At 42.2% G+C, this 18,795-nt stretch overlaps 1 long non-coding RNA gene across 1 annotated transcript; it reads right to left on the reverse strand.

The window, feature by feature from the left end:
- Positions 1-8,025: 8,025 nt before the first annotated feature.
- Positions 8,026-18,795, reverse strand: LOC121557800. Its single transcript, XR_006658206.1, has 3 exons — positions 18,683-18,795; positions 9,068-9,275; positions 8,026-8,603 (listed from the first exon to the last, which is right to left on the reverse strand). It is a non-coding gene; the product is annotated as an uncharacterized LOC121557800 (long non-coding RNA).

The raw sequence follows: 18,795 nt of genomic DNA on the forward strand, positions 1-18,795 counted from the left end.
TTATGAGATGCCGCAGGAAATGTTCGTGAGCGTCGTATCAGCGTATTCATTGTGCATGTTTTGCTGGCATCTCTGACAGAAAGAAGTCAGGCAAAACAAATGCAAATAGATTTTTCAACCATAACAAGACAGCTATCATTACAGTGTATTTCTATCTGCAGTGTGATGTTATATTATTCAAACAGTGCTGTGTGGTCCTCTGTAGCTCAATTGGTAGAGCATGGCGCTTGTAATGCCAGGGTAGTGGGTTCGATCCCCGGGACCACCCATACGTAAAAATGTATGCACACATGACTGTAAGTCGCTTTGGATAAAAGTGTCTGCTAAATGGCTAATTTAATTTGAAATTAAATGTATAGCATCTGTTATCCTTATAATTTATTATCACCATGTTACTATACTGACATGTCATCGATGAAGACAATCTACCAACATAATACACTTTCAATGAAGAAGAGGCGTTACACAGACAGTTTGAACTGTTTGTATTTATAATTCAGATTAAGGATAATTGACAATATTTTACACAGTTTATAAGCAGATCATGACATAACAATACACTCATATTGTTAACTTTGGATGTCAATTAGAGGTCTTCACGGTCCGGGTGGACCCAATATACCCGACACCCGGGACCGTTCGTGTCTGAAATTCTTAACTTGTCCCCCGGGTCAGGGTGGGTCCTGTTTGATTGTCATCGGATCTCGGGTCTATGTAACTACAGCTAATAGACCCGAATACGGCTCTGCATAGCCTATAGCATATTTATTTTACGCTAATAAGGTGAAACGATTGATTTGCCCCATAGTGGCCGTGGGGTTATGGTATAGTCAGGCATAAGCTACAGACAACAAACACAATTGCATTTTATCGACGGCAATTTGAATGCACAGAGATACCGTGACGAGATCCTAAGGCCCATTGTCGAGCCATTCATCTGCCGCCATCACCTCATGTTTCAGCACGATAATAAAGGGCCTCATGTCGCAAGGATCTGTACACAATTCCTGGAAGCTGAAAATGTCTCAGTTCTTCCATGGCCTGCATACTCGCCAGACGTGTGACCCGTTGAGCATGTTTGGGATGCTCTGGATCGACGTGTACGACAGCATGTTCCAGTTCCCAGTCGAGTGAAATCCATAGATTTAATTTTAATTTACTGATTTCCTCATATGAACTGTAACTCAGTAAAATCTTTGAAATTGTCGCATGTTGCGTTAACATTTTTTTTCAGTATAAATACAAAATGCAAGCGGAAATAACAAACACATTCATCAGTAATAAGGTCCTCAATCAGCTTTATGAATTGCCCATAGAGGCACCAAAACATCAAATTTAACAACATTTTGAAGATTGTTCCACAAATAAGGTGCAAGAAAACTAAAAGCTGATTTACCTAACTCAGTAGAGACCAAAGGAATTTCCAGAGTTAACCATCCCTGAGACCGGGTGTGGTAACTCATAAGTCTAAAGTTTAGTAATGATGTTAGTTTTTGTAAAATGGCTTTTTAAATGAAAACATAGCAATGTATCAACCTACGTGACGTCAAAGACCAACTTCCTGGTAGCGAATGCAGTGATGAGTACTAAAACTGTCACCCGTAATAAAAGAGCAGTGTGATATGATAAACTGCATCTAACGGCTTTAATGAAGTGGCAGCTGCGTTCATATACAGCGCATTGGGAAAGTATTCAGACCCCTTGACTTTTTCCACATTTTGTTACGTTATATAGCCTTATTCTAAAATTGATTAAATATTTTTTCTCTCATCAATCTACACACAATACCCCATAATGACAAAGCAAAAACAGGTTTTTATAAATTTTTGCTAATTTATAAAAAAATTAAAAAACGGAAATATCACATTTACATAAGTATTAAGACCCTTTACTCAGTACTTTGTTGAAGCACCTTTGGCAGCGATTACAGTCTTGAGTCTTCATGACGCTACACGCTTGGCACACCTGTATTTAGGGAAATTCTCCCATTCTTCTCTGTAGATCCTCTCAAACTGTCAGGTTGGATGGGGAGCGTCACTGTACAGCTATTTTCAGGTCTCCCCAGAGAAGTTAGATCGGGTTCAAGTCCGGGCTCTGGTTGGGCCACTCAAGGACATTCAGAGAAATGTCCCGAAGCCACTCCTGCGTTGTCTTGGCTGTGTGCTTAGGTTGTTGTCCTGTTGGAAGGTGAACCTTCGCCACAGTATGAGGTCCTGAGCACTCTGGAGCAGGTTTTCATCAAGGATCTCTCTGTACTTTGCTCCGTTCATCTTTCCCTCAATCCTGACTAGTCTCCCAGTCCCTGCTGCTGAAAAACATCCCCACAGCATGATGCTGCCACCACAATGCTTCACCGTAGGCATGGTATTGGCCAGGTGATGAGCGGTGCCTGGTTTCCACCAGACGTGACGCTTGGCATTCACGCCAAAGAGGTCAATCTTGGTTTCATCAGACCAGAGAATCTTGTTTCTTATGGTCTGAGAGTCCTTTAGGTGTCTTTTGGCAAACTCCAAGCGGGCTGTCATGTGCCTTTTACTGAGGCCTGATTGGTTGAGTGCTGCACAGATGGTTGTTCTTCTTGAAGGTTCTCCCACCTCCACAGAGGAACTCTGGAGCTCTGTAAAGAGTTAGGGCTGTGGTGGTCATGAAGTTTTGTCAGCCGGTGATTGTCAAGCAAATAACTGCCGGTCTCACGGTAATTGGCCGTTAATTAACATAAACACGTTTAGCATCTCCTAGCTTCAACGCATAGCTTCAAAGCCACTGATGCAGACCTTTGCAACATCTACATTTAAGAAAGTCTAATAAATCCGTTTAATATAGCCTGCACCATCACATTAAATCTGTTTAATATAGCCTGCACCATCACATTAAATCCATTTAATATAGCCTGCACCATCACATTAAATCCATTGAATATAGCCTGCACCATCACATTAAATCCATTGAATATAGCCTGCACCATCACAATAAATCCATTTAATATAGCCTGCACCATCACATTAAATCCATTTAATATAGCCTGCACCATCACATTAAATCCATTTAATATAGCCTGCACCATCACATTAAATCCATTTAATATAGCCTACACCATCACATTAAATCCATTTAATATAGCCTGCACCATCACATTAAATCCATTTAATATAGCCTGCACCATCCCAATAAATCCACTTAATATAGCCTGCACCATCACATTAAATCCATTTAATATAGCCTGCACCATCCCAATAAATCCACTTAATATAGCCTGCACCATCCCAATAAATCCACTTAATATAGACAGGTCTAAAGAAACATGATATGAAGAAAATGTAGTCTATTTCTGAAGAGCAGAATAGCATACTCTGTGTTAGGCCCTGATCTGGCTATGCCATATGGCTGTGGACTACACTAGTTCATTTAGCAGACAAGATTTGCTTAGAATTCCATGGCATCATTTAAAAAATATATTTTATAGTATGATGAATACAATTGAACACAGCTTAATAAAATAGAAAGGATATTTTCTATAAACGATTTAAAAGGAAGTGCGCACATGCGGCTATTCTGTGTTGAGCGGTTAACAAAGAAACAGGTCCTCCTATATGCTTAATTTAGAGTTATTTATGCAACTTTAGTTGTGATACAAATGTTGAGATATACAGTGAGGGAAAAAAGTATTTGATCCCCTGCTGATTTTGTACGTTTGCCAACTGACAAAGAAATGATCAGTCTATATTTTTAATGGTAGGTTTATTTGAACAGTGAGAGACAGAGTAACAACAACAAAATCCAGAAAAACACATGTCAAAAATTGTTTTGCATTTTAATTAGGGAAATAAGTATTTGACCCCTCTGCAAAACATGACTTAGTACTTAGTGGCAAAACCCTTGTTGGCAATCACAGAGGTCAGACGTTTCTTCTGTGGCAGTTGGCCACCGGGGACACATCTCAGGAGGGATTTTGTCCCACTCCTCTTTGCAGATCTTCTCCAAGTCATTAAGGTTTTGAGGCTGACGCTTGGCAATTCGAACCTTCAGCTCCCCCACAGATTTTCTATGGGATTAAGGTCTGGAGACTGGCTAGGCCACTCCAGGACCGTAATGTGCTTCCTCTTGAGCGAGCCACTCCTTTGTTGCCTTGGCCGTGTGTTTTGGGTCATTGTCATGCTGGAATACCCATCCACAACCCATTTTCAATGCCCTGGCTGAGGGAAGGAGGTTCTCACCTAAGATTTGACGGTACATGGCCCCGTCCATCGTCCCTTTGATGCGGTGAAGTTGTCCTGTCCCCTTAGCAGAAAAACACCCCCAAAGCATAATGTTTCCACCTCCATGTTTGACGGTGGAGATGGTGTTCTTGGGGTCATAGGCAACATTCCTCGTCCTCCAAACACGGCGAGTTGAGTTGATGCCAAAGAGCTCAATTTTGGTCTCATCTGACCACAACATTTTCACCCAGTTCTCCTCTGAATCATTCAGATGTTCATTGGCAAACTTCAGACGGGCCTGTATATGTGCTTTCTTGAGCAGGGGGACATTGCGGGAGCTGCAGGATTTCAGTTCTTCACAGCGTAGTGTGTTACCAATTGTTTTCTTGGTGACTATGGTCCCAGCTGCCTTGACAAGATCTTCCCGTGTAGTTCTGGGCTGATTCCTCACCGTTCTCATGATCATTGCAACTCCACGAGGTGAGATCTTACATGGAGCCCCAGACCGAGGGAGATTGACAGTTCTTTTGTGTTTCTTCCATTTGCGAATAATCGCACCAACTGTTGTCACCTTCACACCAAGCTGCTTGGCGATGGTCTTGTAGCCCATTCCAGCCTTGTGTAGGTCTACAATCTTGTCCCTGACATCCTTGGAGAGCTCTTTGGTCTTGGCCATGGTGGAGAGTTTGGAATCTGATTGATTGATTGCTTCTGTGGACAGGTGTCTTTTATACAGGTAACAAACTGAGATTAGGAGCCCTCCCTTTAAGAGTGTGCTCCTAATCTCAGCTCGTTACCTGTATAAAAGACACCTGGGAGCCAGAAATCTTTCTGATTGAGAGGGGGTCAAATACTTATTTCCCTAATTAAAATGCAAATCAAGTTATAACATTTCTGACATGCGTTTTTCTGGATTTTGTTGTTGTTATTCTGTCTCTCACTGTTCAAATAAACCTAAAGCTTATGTCAATCTACTATCCCTCATAGTACAAAAGTCGACCTATTCTATTGGTCAACTTGTCCTTCTGTGCAATAAATATTCCAAACATACTCTGGGACGGTTGTGGGATGCGATAGATCCCAAATTAATACAACCACTAGCATCACTTTTATTTTTTTAAGTAATGAGGCTGATGCAACAGATCAGAATATTTAACTTTAAATGTTGATAAACTATTAGGCTACTTCTTTACATTATAAGCGCTGTAAGAGCGAATGTTCCAAAATCCAATCAATTAGTGGAAAAACACTGTTCTCGGAAGCGACAGCAAATGCAATTATGCATGTAATGCTTTATTATAAAGGTGCATTTCTATGGTGAAAATTATCTTCTATCAAACATATAGGCCTATGGGCTAGGCTACATGAGGTGTGCGACTATGTTTTGAAAAAGTTGGACAAAGAAGTTCTATGCTGTTTCTTGCCTTAAGCTGGGCATCATTCACAAGTGATAATATATAATTCACAGTGATAGGCTAATATTGTCACCTATCAGACTATCCTCAATTTAATGTTGTCTTTACATATACTAAATAATATATATACAGTGGGGAGAACGAGTATTTGATACACTGCCGATTTTGCAGGTTTTCCTACTTACAAAGCATGTAGAGGTCTGTAATTTTTATCATAGGTACACTTCAACTGTGAGAGACGGAATCTAAAACAAAAATCCAGAAAATCACATTGTATGATTTTTAAGTAATTCATTTGCATTTAATTGCATGACATAAGTATTTGATCACCTACCAACCAGTAAGAATTCCGGCTCTCACAGACCTGTTAGTTTTTCTTTAAGAAGCCCTCCTGTTCTCCACTCATTACCTGTATTAACTGCACCTGTTTGAACTCGTTACCTGTATAAAAGACACCTGTCCACACACTCAATCAAACAGACTCCAACCTCTCCACAATGGCCAAGACCAGATAGCTGTGTAAGGACATCAGGGATAAAATTGTAGACCTGCACAAGGCTGGGGTGGGCTACAGGACAATAGGCAAGCAGCTTGGTGAGAAGGCAACAACTGTTGGCGCAATTATTAGAAAATTGAAGAAGTTCAAGATGATGGTCAATCACCCTCGGTCTGGGGCTCCATGCAAGATCTCACCTCGTGGGGCATCAATGATCATGAGGAAGGTGAGGGATCAGCCCAGAACTACACAGCAGGACCTGGTCAATGACCTGAAGAGAGCTGGGACCACAGTCTCAAAGAAAACCATTAGTAACACACTACGCCGTCATGGATTAAAATCCTGCAGCGCACGCAAGTCCAGGCCCGTCTGAAGTTTGCCAATGACCATCTGGATGATCCAGAGGAGGAATGGGAGAATGTCATGTGGTCTGATGAGACAAAAATAGAGCTTTTTGGTCTAAACTCCACTCGACGTGTTTGGAGGAAGAAGAAGGATGAGTACAACCCCAAGAACACCATCCCAACCGTGAAGCATGGAGGTGGAAACATCATTCTTTGGGGATGCTTTTCTGCAAAGGGGACAGGACGACTGCACCGTATTGAGGGGAGGATGGATGGGGCCATGTATCGCGAGATCTTGGCCAACAACCTCCTTCCCTCAGTAAGAGCATTGAAGATGGGTCGTGGCTGGGTCTTCCAGCATGACAACGACCCGAAACACACAGCCAGGGCAACTAAGGAGTGGCTCCGTAAGAAGCATCTCAAGGTCCTGGAGTGGCCTAGCCAGTCTCCAGGCCTGAACCCAATAGAACATCTTTGGAGGGAGCTGAAAGTCCGTATTGCCCAGCAACAGCCCCGAAACCTGAAGGATCTGGAGAAGGTCTGTATGGAGGAGTGGGCCAAAATCCCTGCTGCAGTGTGCAAACCTGGTCAAGACCTACAGGAAACGTATGATCTCTGTAATTGCAAACAAAGGTTTCTGTACCAAATATTAAGTTCTGCTTTTCTGATGTATCAAATACTTATGTCATGCAATAAAATGCAAATTAATTACTTAAAAATCATACAATGTGATTTTCTGGATTTTTGTTTTATATTCCGTCTCTCACAGTTGAAGTGTACCTATGATAAAAAGTACAGACCTCTACATGCTTTGTAAGTAGGAAAACCTGCAAAATCGGCAGTGTATCAAATACTTGTTCTCCCCACTGTATATATGTGTTAAATTACTTTTGATTTAGAATGGACCATGATCATGCACCTGTCTCAGAACAAAATGCACTTAAATAGCAAATGGAGGAGGCTATTCCCTTGGTTCATTTCCATGCCAGCCAGGTAGGCTATACTCCTGTTGTAAAGCTAAGCAATGTGCATAATATTAGGAAAGTTGATAAATAAATATAGTAGGCCTAGCCTATAGAAAGCTGATGGGATCCTCCTCTTTTTAATAGAGGCCATCAAAACTCTGTTTTCACAAGCAATTGCATAGCCTATAAAGATTTTGCGCAACATGAGCTCACAGGCTCTCATGAAGTGTTTGATTAGATTTTGGATTACATTTACATTGATGTCTGATTAGAGAGACAATAGTGTGCTGAGTACCAGGGAGTTAGCAAGTTTGGTAGGCTACTAATGACCATCAGCAGCATCAGAGCTCGGAGAAGCCGAATTTGACTGCCATCATGACTCGTGACCACCAGTGTGGCGGTAATACGGTCACCGTAACGTTCTTGTCACCTCCCTGACCAAGGACCATCTCCCCGTTTGCTCAGTTTGGCTGGGCGGCCAGCTCTAGGAAGAGTCTTGGTGGTTCCAAACTTCTTCCATTTAAGAATGATGGAGGCCACTGTGTTCTTGGGGACCTTCAATGCTACAGAAATTTTTTGGTACCCTTCCCCAGATCTGTGCCTCGACACAATCCTGTCTCGGAGCTCTACGGACAATTCCTTTGACCTTATGGCTTGGTTTTTGCTCTGACATGCACTGTCAACTACACCACTATTGTCCTCCTCAACTTCTCTCTTTTCCTCCACATTGATTTCCCTCTCACCCTCCTCCTCTTGGACAATTACATTGAAAGCACAGGCAGGCTTCCCTCCAATGGATATTCTCTCATGACTTTTAAGACTTCTTAGCTGAGTGAATCCCTCTCCACACTGAGAGCAGTGGTAAGGCTTATCTCCACTGTGTGATCTCTGATGATTCTTTAGGCCTCCTGCGAAACGAAAATTCTTTCCACACAGAGAGCAGTGGTAAGGCTTCTCCCCTGTATGTATTCTCTCATGTTCCTTAAGGCGTCCGGAATGATTGAAACTCTTCCCACATGTGGAGCAGTGGAAAAGTTTCTCTCCAGTGTGTACTCTTTGATGATTCTTTAAATTAGTTGAGGAACTGAAACTCTTCTCACATTGAGGACAGGGGTAAGTCCCACGTCCAGGTAGTCTTGATGCTGTGGAACTGGGCTCGTTGTCTGAGTCTGGGTTGGGGCTCTCTCCTGTAATAATATGAACAGATAGTAAGAAACAGACTGATAGAAACAAAAGCTTTTAGCTTAACAATGCAGGATTCAACATTAATTTGGATTAACAGAGTATTGAAAGAAAGACTTTGCAAGGGGCTTGTTGCATTGCATCGCACATAGATAATGCCATTGTCAAATTACAATGCATTGCACAATGGTCGGTAGCCATTTTTGTCTTGTCACTCTCCTTCCCTCTTACACATACAGAAGCCTGAGGGGTAAACTACAAAGCAGAATCAATGAGTTAGCCAGCTAACTTCCCTAAATATTCAGAAATTACTTTGTCTTGTTTAGAAAGGTAAGCTTGAAATTGGTATATGTCTCATTGACTCAACAACCAAAAACATTTCTAAGTTTATTTCTTAATGAACCAGAAAATCAAGTTATTTTGGGTTGTTTACCTCTCTGAAGCAAAGAGGATGTTAGCCTGAATTTACCTGAGTCCCTGTCCTCCTCTCTCTCTTCCTCGTCCCCCTCATCGATTTCTCTCTCCTCCTCCTCCTCTTTGACAATCACATTGAGTTCCACTGTTTGACTGCAGTCCCCCAGCTTCACTGTCAGCATCTCTGGACCCCGCTGTGAGCTCCTCTGGGCTGGAACTTCACAGACAGAACCTGGTTCAGACATGGTAGGCTAGAGGTGGATCTAAAAAGAGGAGACCCAAAGAGTTCAGGGTGATTTTCACAAACCTAGATTGTGGTATAGCTCCAGAAAAGACAACAAAGATGTATCTAAGCTAGCTAACCACATCCCGTCCAGCAGAAACCATTTCCCCCTAAAAAAATATAAGCTTGACGGCAACAGCCATTCAGATTAGGCTATAAGTAAAAAAAAAAAAAAAAACGTCTGTTGAGCACAAGCATATTCATTTTATATTCATATTACTAATATCTGATTCACTCAGTGATTGAAATTACGACCCCATCCTCAGTAGCCTATTCCAACATTTGCCTACAGGCTATTAGGCAACACAAGCATTTTCTTGTGTTAGAATTAGGGGCAATTCCAAGGTAACAGAGTGATGCTGAGACTCAGAGTTTTGTCGCTTTAAAATCTACTAAAACCCAATAAATGCAAAGTTAAATAAACCATACAACTCCATGCACAAGGACTACTTTTAATTTTACTTCATCCACTAGGAGCAGTGGTATAGTGTTGAGTCTTGATCGTCTTTAATAGTCAATATATACAATCACTCACTGTGATATAGCGTCACACTGGTAACACTCAATTAAAATAATAAAGAGCAGTGGACTGGTTTCTCCAACCATCAGCATAAAACTGTCGTTTTCCCAAAACCAAATTCAGTATTCAGCAAGGAGTAACAAAGTATTTCTCACACTCAGTAACCCTCAATAACCAATACCAAAACACAAGTTGGTGAAATATTAAAACAGTCATTCAACCATAACCTTGCAGATAATCAACCTTTGATTGTCATATAAACTGGAATTGAGTCACAAATAAAACTGGAATTGAGTCGCAAACTTAATGCTGGTGTTGGAGTTGTGCGCGGCCACGCAGTCGTGGGTGAACAGGGAGTACAGGAGGGGACTAAGCACGCACCCATGAGGGGAACTTGTGTTAAGGGTCAGCGTGGCGGATGTGTTGTTGCCTACCCTCACCACCTGGGGGCGGCCCGTCTGGAAGTCGAGGGTCCAGTTGCAGAGGGAGGTGTTTAATCCCAGGGCCCTTAGTTTAGTGATGAGCTTGGAGGGCACTATGGTGTTGAATGCTGAGCTGTAGTCAACAAACAGCGTTCTCACGTGTTCCTTTTGTCCAGGTGGGAAAGGGCAGTGTGGAGTGCAATAGAGATTGGGTCGTTTGTGGAACTGTTGGGGCGGTATGTGAATTGGAGTCGGTCCAGGGTATCTGGGGTGATGGTGTTGATGTGAGCCATGACCAGCCTAGAGATGTGAGTCCTACGTGGTGATAGTCATTTAGACAGGTTACCTTGGCGTTCTTGGGCACAAGGACTATGGGGGTCTGCTTGAAACATGTAGGTATTACAGACTGGGTCAGGGAGATGTTGAAAATGTCAGTGCCCGCTAGTCAGCGCATGCTCTGCGTATGCGTCCTGGTAATCCGTCTGGACCTGCGGTCTTGTGAATGTTAACCTATTTAAAAAGGTCTTACTCACATTGGCTATGAAGAGCGTGATCACACAGTCGTCCGGAACAGCTGGTGTTTCATGCATGGTTCAGTGTTGTTGTTTTATGGTTCGTCGGAGGGCATAGCAGGATTTCTTAAAAGCGTCCAGATTAGTGTCCCGCTCCTTGAAAGCGGCAGCTCTAGCCTTTAGCTCAGTGCAGATGTAGCCTGTAATCCATGGCTTCTGGTTGGGATATGTACGTCACAGTGGGGACGACGTCGTCAATGCACTTATTAATGAAGCCTGTAACCGATTTGGTAAACTCCTTAATGCCATCGGATGAATCCCAGAACATATTCCAGTCTGTGCAAAAGTCCTGTAGCTTCGCATCCGCTTCATCGGACCTCTTCCATTTTGAGCGCGTCACTGGTACTTCCTGTTTGAGTTTCGCTTGTAAGCGGGAATCAGGAGGATAGAGTTATGATTTGGCAAATGGAGGGCGAGGTAGAGCTTTGTATGTATCTCTTGGGACCTCAGATCCTCAAAACGTTCTACAGCTGCACCATTGAGAGCATCTTGACTGGCTGCATCACCGCTTGGTATGGCAACCACTTGGCAACCGACCGCAAGGCACTACAGAGGGTAGTGCGTACGGCCCAGTACATCCCTGCTGCTGAGCTCCCTGCCATCCTAAAAGTGGTCAATGACTCCAGCCACCCAAGTCGTCTCTGCTACCGCACAGCAAGCGGTACCGGAGTACCAAGTTTGGCACCAAAAGGCTCTTGAACAGCTTCTACCCCCAAGCCATTAGACTGCTGAACAGTTAATCATTGACACCCTTTTTTTATGGGCACTGACTCTCTTGCACTGGCTCTATGCACACTCACTGGACTCAACCCACACACTCACACATACAGTACCAGTCAAAAGTTTGGACACACCTACTCATTCCAGGGTTTTTCTTTATTTTTGTACTGTTTTCTACAATGTAGATTAATAGTGAAGACATCAAAACTATGAAATAACACATATGTAATCATGTAGTAACCAAAAAAGTGTTAAACAAATCAAAATATATTTGAGATTCTTCAAAGTAGCCACCCTTTGCCTTGATGACAGCTTTGCACACTCTTGCCATTCTCTCAACCAGCTTCATGAGGTAGTCACCTGGAATGTATTTCAATTAACAGGTGTCCTTTGTTAAAAGTTAATTTGTGGATTTTCTATCCTTCTTAATGCGTTTGAGCCAATCAGTTGTATTGTGACAAGGTGGGGGTATACAGAAGATAGCCCTATTTGGTAAAAGACCAAGTCCATATTATGGCAAGAACAGCTCAAATAACCAAAGAGAAACGACAGTCCATCATTACTTTAACAAATGAAGGTCACTCAATCCGGAAAATTTCAAGAACTTTTGAACGTTTCTTCAAGTGCAGTCACAAAAACCATCAAGTGCTATGATGAAACTGGCTCTCATGAGGACCACCACAGGAATGGAAGACCCAGAGTTACCTCTGCTGCAGAGGATAAGTTAATTAGAGTTACCAGCCTCAGAAATTGGCAATTAACTGCACCTCAGATTGCAGCCCAAATAAATGCTTCACAGAGTTCAAGTAACAGACACATCTCAACATCAACTGTTCAGAGGGGACTGTGTGAATCAGGCCGTCATGGTCGAATTGCTGCAAAGAAAGTACTACTAAAAGACACCAATAATAAGAAGAGACTTGCTTGGACCAAGAAACACAAGCAATGGACATTAGACCGGTGGAAATCTGTCCTTTGGTCTGATGAGTCCAAATTTGAGATTTTTGGTTCCAACCGCTGTGTCTTTATGAGACGCAGAGTAGGTGAACGGATGATCTCTGCATGTGTGGTTCACACCGTGAAGCATGGAGGAGGAAGTGTGATGGTGCTTTGCTGGTGACACTGTCTGTGATTTACTTAGAATTCAAGGCACACTTCACCAGCATGGCTACCACAGCATTCTGCAGCGATACGCCATCCCATCTGGTTTGCGCTTAGTGGGACTATCATTTGTTTTTCAACAGGACAATGACCCAACACACCTCCAGGCTGTGTAAGGGCTATTTGACCAAGAAGGAGAGTGATGGAGTGCTGCATCAGATGACCTGGCCTCTACAATCCCGACCTCAACCCAATTGAGATGGTTTGGGATGAGTTGGACCACAGAGTGAAGGAAAAGCAGCCAGCAAGTGCTCAGCATATGTGGGAACTCCTTCAAGACTGTTGGAAAAGCATTCCAGGTGAAGCTGGTTGAGAGAATGTCAAGAGTGTGCAAAGCTGTCATCAAGGCAAAGGGTGGCTATTTGAAGAATCTCAAATATAAAATATACAGTGAGGGAAAAAAGTATTTGATCCCCTGCTGATTTTGTACGTTTGCCCACTGACAAAGAAATGATCAGTCTATAATTTTAATGGTAGGTTTATTTGAACAGTGAGAGACAGAATAACAACAAAAAAATCCAGAAAAACGCATGTCAAAAATGTTGTAAATTGATTTGCATTTTAATGAGGGAAATAAGTATTTGACCCCTCTGCAAAACATGACTTGGCAAAACCTCTGGCAAAACCCTTGTTGGCAATCACAGAGGTCAGACGTTTCTTGTAGTTGGCCACCAGGTTTGCGCACATCTCAGGAGTGATTTTGTCCCACTCCTGACTCCTGACTTCTCCAAGTCATTAAGGTTTCGAGGCTGACGTTTGGCAACTCGAACCCTTCAGCTCCCTCCACAGATTTTCTATGGGATTAAGGTCTGGAGACTGGCTAGGCCACTCCAGGACCTTAATGTGCTTCATCTTGAGCCACTCCTTTGTTGCCTTGGCCGTGTGTTTTGGGTCATTGTCATGCTGGAATACCCATCCACGACCCATTTTCAATGCCCTGGCTGAGGGAAGGAGGTTCTCACCCAAGATTTGATGGTACATGGCCCCATCCATCGTCCCTTTGATGCGGTGAAGTTGTCCTGTCCCCTTAGCAGAAAAACACCTCCAAAGCATAATGTTTCCACCTCCATGTTTGACGGAGGGGATGGTGTTCTTGGGGTCATAGGCAGCATTCCTCCTCCTCCAAACACGGCGAGTTGAGTTGATGCCAAAGAGCTCCATTTTGGTCTCATCTGACCACAACACTTTCACCCAGTTCTCCTCTGAATCATTCAGATGTTAATTGGCAAACTTCAGGCGGGCATGTATATGTGCTTTCTTGAGCAGGGGGACCTTGCGGGCGCTGCAGGATTTCAGTCCTTCACGGCATAGTGTGTTACCAATTGTTTTCTTGGTGACTATGGTCCCAGCTGCCTTGAGATCATTGACAAGATCCTCCCGTGTAGTTCTGGGCTGATTCCTCACCGTTCTCATGATTATTGCAACTCCACGAGGTGAGATCTTGAATGGAGCCCCAGGCCGATGGAGATTGACAGTTCTTTTGTGTTTCTTCCATTTGCGAATAATCACACCAACTGTTGTCACCTTCTCACCAAGCTGCTTGGCGATGGTCTTGTAGCCGATTCCAGCCTTGTGTAGGTCTACAATCTTGTCCCTGACATCCTTGGTGAGCTCTTTGGTCTTGGCCATGGTGGAGAGTTTGGAATCTGATTGATTGATTGCTTCTGTGGACAGGTGTCTTTTATACAGGTAACAAACTGAGATTAGGAGCACTCCCTTTAAGAGTGTGCTCCTAATCTCAGCTCGTTACCTGTATAAAAGACACCTGGGTGCCAGAAATCTTTCTGATTGAGAGGGGGTCAAATACTTATTTCCCTAATTAAAATGCAAATCAATTTATAACATTTTTGACATGCGTCTTTCTGGATTTGTTTGTTGTTATTCTGTCTCTCACTGTTCAAATAAACCTACCATTAAAATTATAGACTGATAATTTCTTTGTCAGTGGGTAAACGTACAAAATCAGCAGGGGATCAAATACTTTTTTCCCTCACTGTATTATGATTTGTTTAACACTTTTTTGGTTACTACATGATTCCATATGTGTTATTTCATAGTTTTGATCTCTTCACTATTTTTCTACAATGTAATAAATAGTAAAAATAAAGAAAAACCCTTGAATGAGTAGGTGTGTCCAAACTTTTGACTGGTACTGTACATGTTAACAAAATTATCTTGACTACCTCAATTATAATAATTTGATATTAAACTGATTATGTCAGTAAGAAGATTATACAATAGTCATGTAAACACCTTCATCTGCTTATCTTAATCGGTATAAGGTCAAAATCGAAGTAAGCATACCCAGATTAAAACACATGGTTTTCTGAGTAACCTTTCAAATTATTAGGACATGTAAACACCTTAATTGGCATTCCAGCAGTATATTGTGTACTAGAACCAGCAAAGCGAGCCTCCCTCTTAAGCGCCAGTGAAGTGAGTTCGGAACAACTTAATGTATGAGTCTTAGAAGTAGCTATCACATACAACATCTTTATTCCATGAGAGAATAATGTTATTTATTTTAGAGTCACTGTGAAACAATCACAAGCCCGCTTCTCTCGTATCCGTAATCAAACTAATGATGTTCAGCTAGAATGAGTTAGTAATCTGCTTCTTTAGTCAGAGCTAGCGATATATTCAAGCTCATTCATTTCCAGAATAGCTGTATTTGCGTTAGCTATGTTATCTGCTAGCTACGTTATCTGCTATCTGTTATCTGTTAGCTACGTTATCTGCTATCTGTTAGCTACGTTATCTGCTATCTGTGGCTACTTCTTATCGTTGTCAACTACACACTGTCACTGTCCGTTCACACTGTCACTGTCCGTTCACACCGTCACTGTCCGTTCACACTGTCACAGAGTTTACACCCAGAGGAGCATCCCTGCTCATTTTGCGGCCCTTAAAGAGTAGCCAATCAGCTTAAATCCAATAGTTTTTTCATATTGGACACAAACATTTTTGGTTCAAACTCATCTGTTTTGTATGTTATAGAGTCTAGTGAGTAGGCTGGACCCTGGTTTTATGGACACACAATCTATTATGTACAGTGCAATATTTATATCCAATATGAAAAAACTAGTGGATTTAAGCTGATTTGCCACTCTTTAGGGGCCGCGAAATGAGCAGCGACACTCCTCTGGGTGTAAACTCAGTGGATTTGGAAACTTAAAGTGCTCCAGATAATTGTGTACGGTCCAATAAATGATAGGAGTACACACACAAAAAACATTGTTGACCATTTAGGCTTGGAAAAATGTACAAATAAATCACATAATATCTTATAGAAATATATTTTAATTATTATTTGTATGATAACAAGTATAAAATATATAGATAATTCTGCACATTTTCGCACGAATTATTAATTTAGAAAGTATACACAGAGAGAAAGAGAGAGGCCCAACTTGGCTGCATTTATGTCTCCCTCCAGCAGGGGGCGTTTTTCCCCCCCCGTTGTTTCGCCCACCAAGCAAGGAGTTTTTGTATGGAGGTCAATGAGAGTGTCTCGAATTTGGTCAACAAAAAAAAGCAATGGCTTATTTGCTACACAAAGGTTTATTTGATCTAATAGAAGTTTGGTAATCCTCCTTAAGTCGTTATGAGTGTACTGATATAAGTAGGACACTATATTGGAGTTGTCTTTAAATGGCTATGCATATTCATGAAGCTAGTAGCATAGCATCCCTCTCCATTGAATACAGGCGGTTGACGTCAACAACCCTCATCGAATATTCAAAAAAGGATTACAATAATGAGATGTATCCACCAATCCAAAAGAAAGGATAGGCGGGAGCTAGACAGCCCACCGTGCCGCTTTTGTGGACAACCACTCCCATTGTTAGGGCGGAGAGACATGTATCTTCTCAGTATATCCTTAATGTTTGGTATACATGACGGGACACTTATTCTGAAAGGATTCCAAAAGATCCGTGACGACCACGGCGGTCCAAGAAGCGAGTAGACAGAAATGGCGACTGTGCTTGGATCTGAAAGCGCGGCTAGCGAAGTGTGTGATAATGAAAATAGAATGATAATGAACGGAAAATAATGAAATCAAAGAAAGGAACAAAATGAGTCTAGGTTGTAGTAGAAGACAAGGACCGGTCCCATAATGCATTTGGGAAATCTATTTCTAATATCGAGAACTGTGAAGAAAGCAATGGGAAAGGTGGATTCAAGCAAGGTGTTGTGTCGATGAAGAACAGAAGAAGCGTGCACTGGATCTGGCAAAATTGCCTACTTCAGAAGTAACCTGTATTTATCTTTGGAGCAGGGCGCCAAAGGAGTTATAGCTGGAGTCTCTTTGGAAATAGATGACGAGTACCGTAGTCAGAAAATCCCAGGAGTGGTCAGTGCACGTCACCTGACCCGTGTGGTAAATGGAAGGAAGGAGAAAACGCCTATCGGGGATCATACTCCGGACTTCATTGAGTCCCCTGTTATGGTCAAGGAGGTCGAGGTGTCAAGGATCAGGGCTGTACAGCGGATCTCCTATGTGGAGGCGGTGAAGAGAGTCGAAGGGGCAAGAGGCAACAGTGTTGAAGATATGGAGGTGGATGCATTGCAACCAGTTGCTAGTATTTTAAGTCAATTGCGTTATCTGGATACACTCATTGTGAAGAAGGTGGATTTTGTGGCATTTATAGCCACAGTGATTAATTGTACAGCCCAAAGTATCTAAGAAGTCCAAGAAGCTGGATATCATTATATCTGCAGCCAATACGTTTTGGGGGCTCCAAGACTTCACGGTAGAAGCACTGCAAGGACTATTGTCGCTAGGAAATGTCCCACCCTCACAGGAGTCTTCTGAGCCTGTGTAGGGACCTGATTAGAAATAGTTCGTTTTCTTACATAAAAGCAGGTTGATTTTGTTCAGTTAATTTCTTTTTTGATAGTTTGTATGATAAAAAATATTATATATAATACCCACATTATTTCCTTTTTGGGATCCTTATTATCCATCCCCACAGCAGGTGGCAGAATACACATCGAATTGTTGCTAATGCCATTATACCATAGTGCTTCTACATCTGCATTGCTAGCTGTTTGGAGTTTTAGGCTGGGTTTCTGTATAGCACTTTGTGACATCTGCAGATGTAAAAAGGGCTTTATAAATAAAATATGATTGATTTATTGAAGAAGAAGATCCGTGAACCGGAATTACTTAGTTATTCTTGCCTGCTTCACAGCTGTATTATTTTGATGGAAACCCGAATTTTGCTTCTTATGTCGACATTCCTTCTTAATTTGTTTGAAAACGTTATGGAAAAAGGGTTACGCCTTGATCACACCACCAGTATCATTGCATTTTTATACACCAGAAGTACATTCAGTCATTTCCAAGGGAACGCTGCGTTTGCTTTTCAGCATTGCAGAGGCATTGGGTTCTGTGTGGTGCATTAATTGAATTTATCAAAGGTGTGGATAAAAGTGTATACGTTGTCGGTTTGGCAGAAATGGTAGCTGAAGGTTGAACTTTTGTTGCACACATATCCAGATGATGATGCAAACATTTTGCGCAATGACACTGTAGGTTTGTTCAAGGAATTAGCTGTTTAGTTTAGCCGGGTAGTTTAGCAACTGTTAGTCCTGCTAATTTTGCTAGCTAGCTACCTAGATAATTAAACCAAATATTTTTGGGTTGGCTAAACAATGAGCAGCCGATTAGCTAGCTAGCTAATTCCTCGATACGGTCATTTTACTCACGACGAGACGACAGCTGGCTAAGTATGAAATGAAAGTCACACGTAAACCGTGACCCTGAAATGAAGTTAGCATGTTAGCTAGCTAACTACACAAATGGATTGGACGGGAGATGTGTAGCTAACTTGCTAACGGCTACCTGGCTAATCGCTAACGGCTAGCTAGCTGGGATAACAACAAAGCCAGGCCGCGGCAACCACTACCGTTTCATCATGGAATGCGTTGGTTTACAGACCGTGCTACAAGCATCATGTTAAAACGTTAGAAATTAGTAATAGGTTACCTGAAACTGATTTCCTGTATCTAATTGTTTGGCTGAAAAGAACTTGAGGAAATTGTGAGATCTCGTAGAGCAAGCGGGAAAAATGTCTTCAATTTCGAAGTGCGTTTGGTCTG

Source organism: Coregonus clupeaformis, unplaced genomic scaffold, assembly GCF_020615455.1.
Source record: "Coregonus clupeaformis isolate EN_2021a unplaced genomic scaffold, ASM2061545v1 scaf0087, whole genome shotgun sequence".
In the NCBI taxonomy this organism is placed as follows: Eukaryota; Metazoa; Chordata; class Actinopteri; order Salmoniformes; family Salmonidae; genus Coregonus; species Coregonus clupeaformis.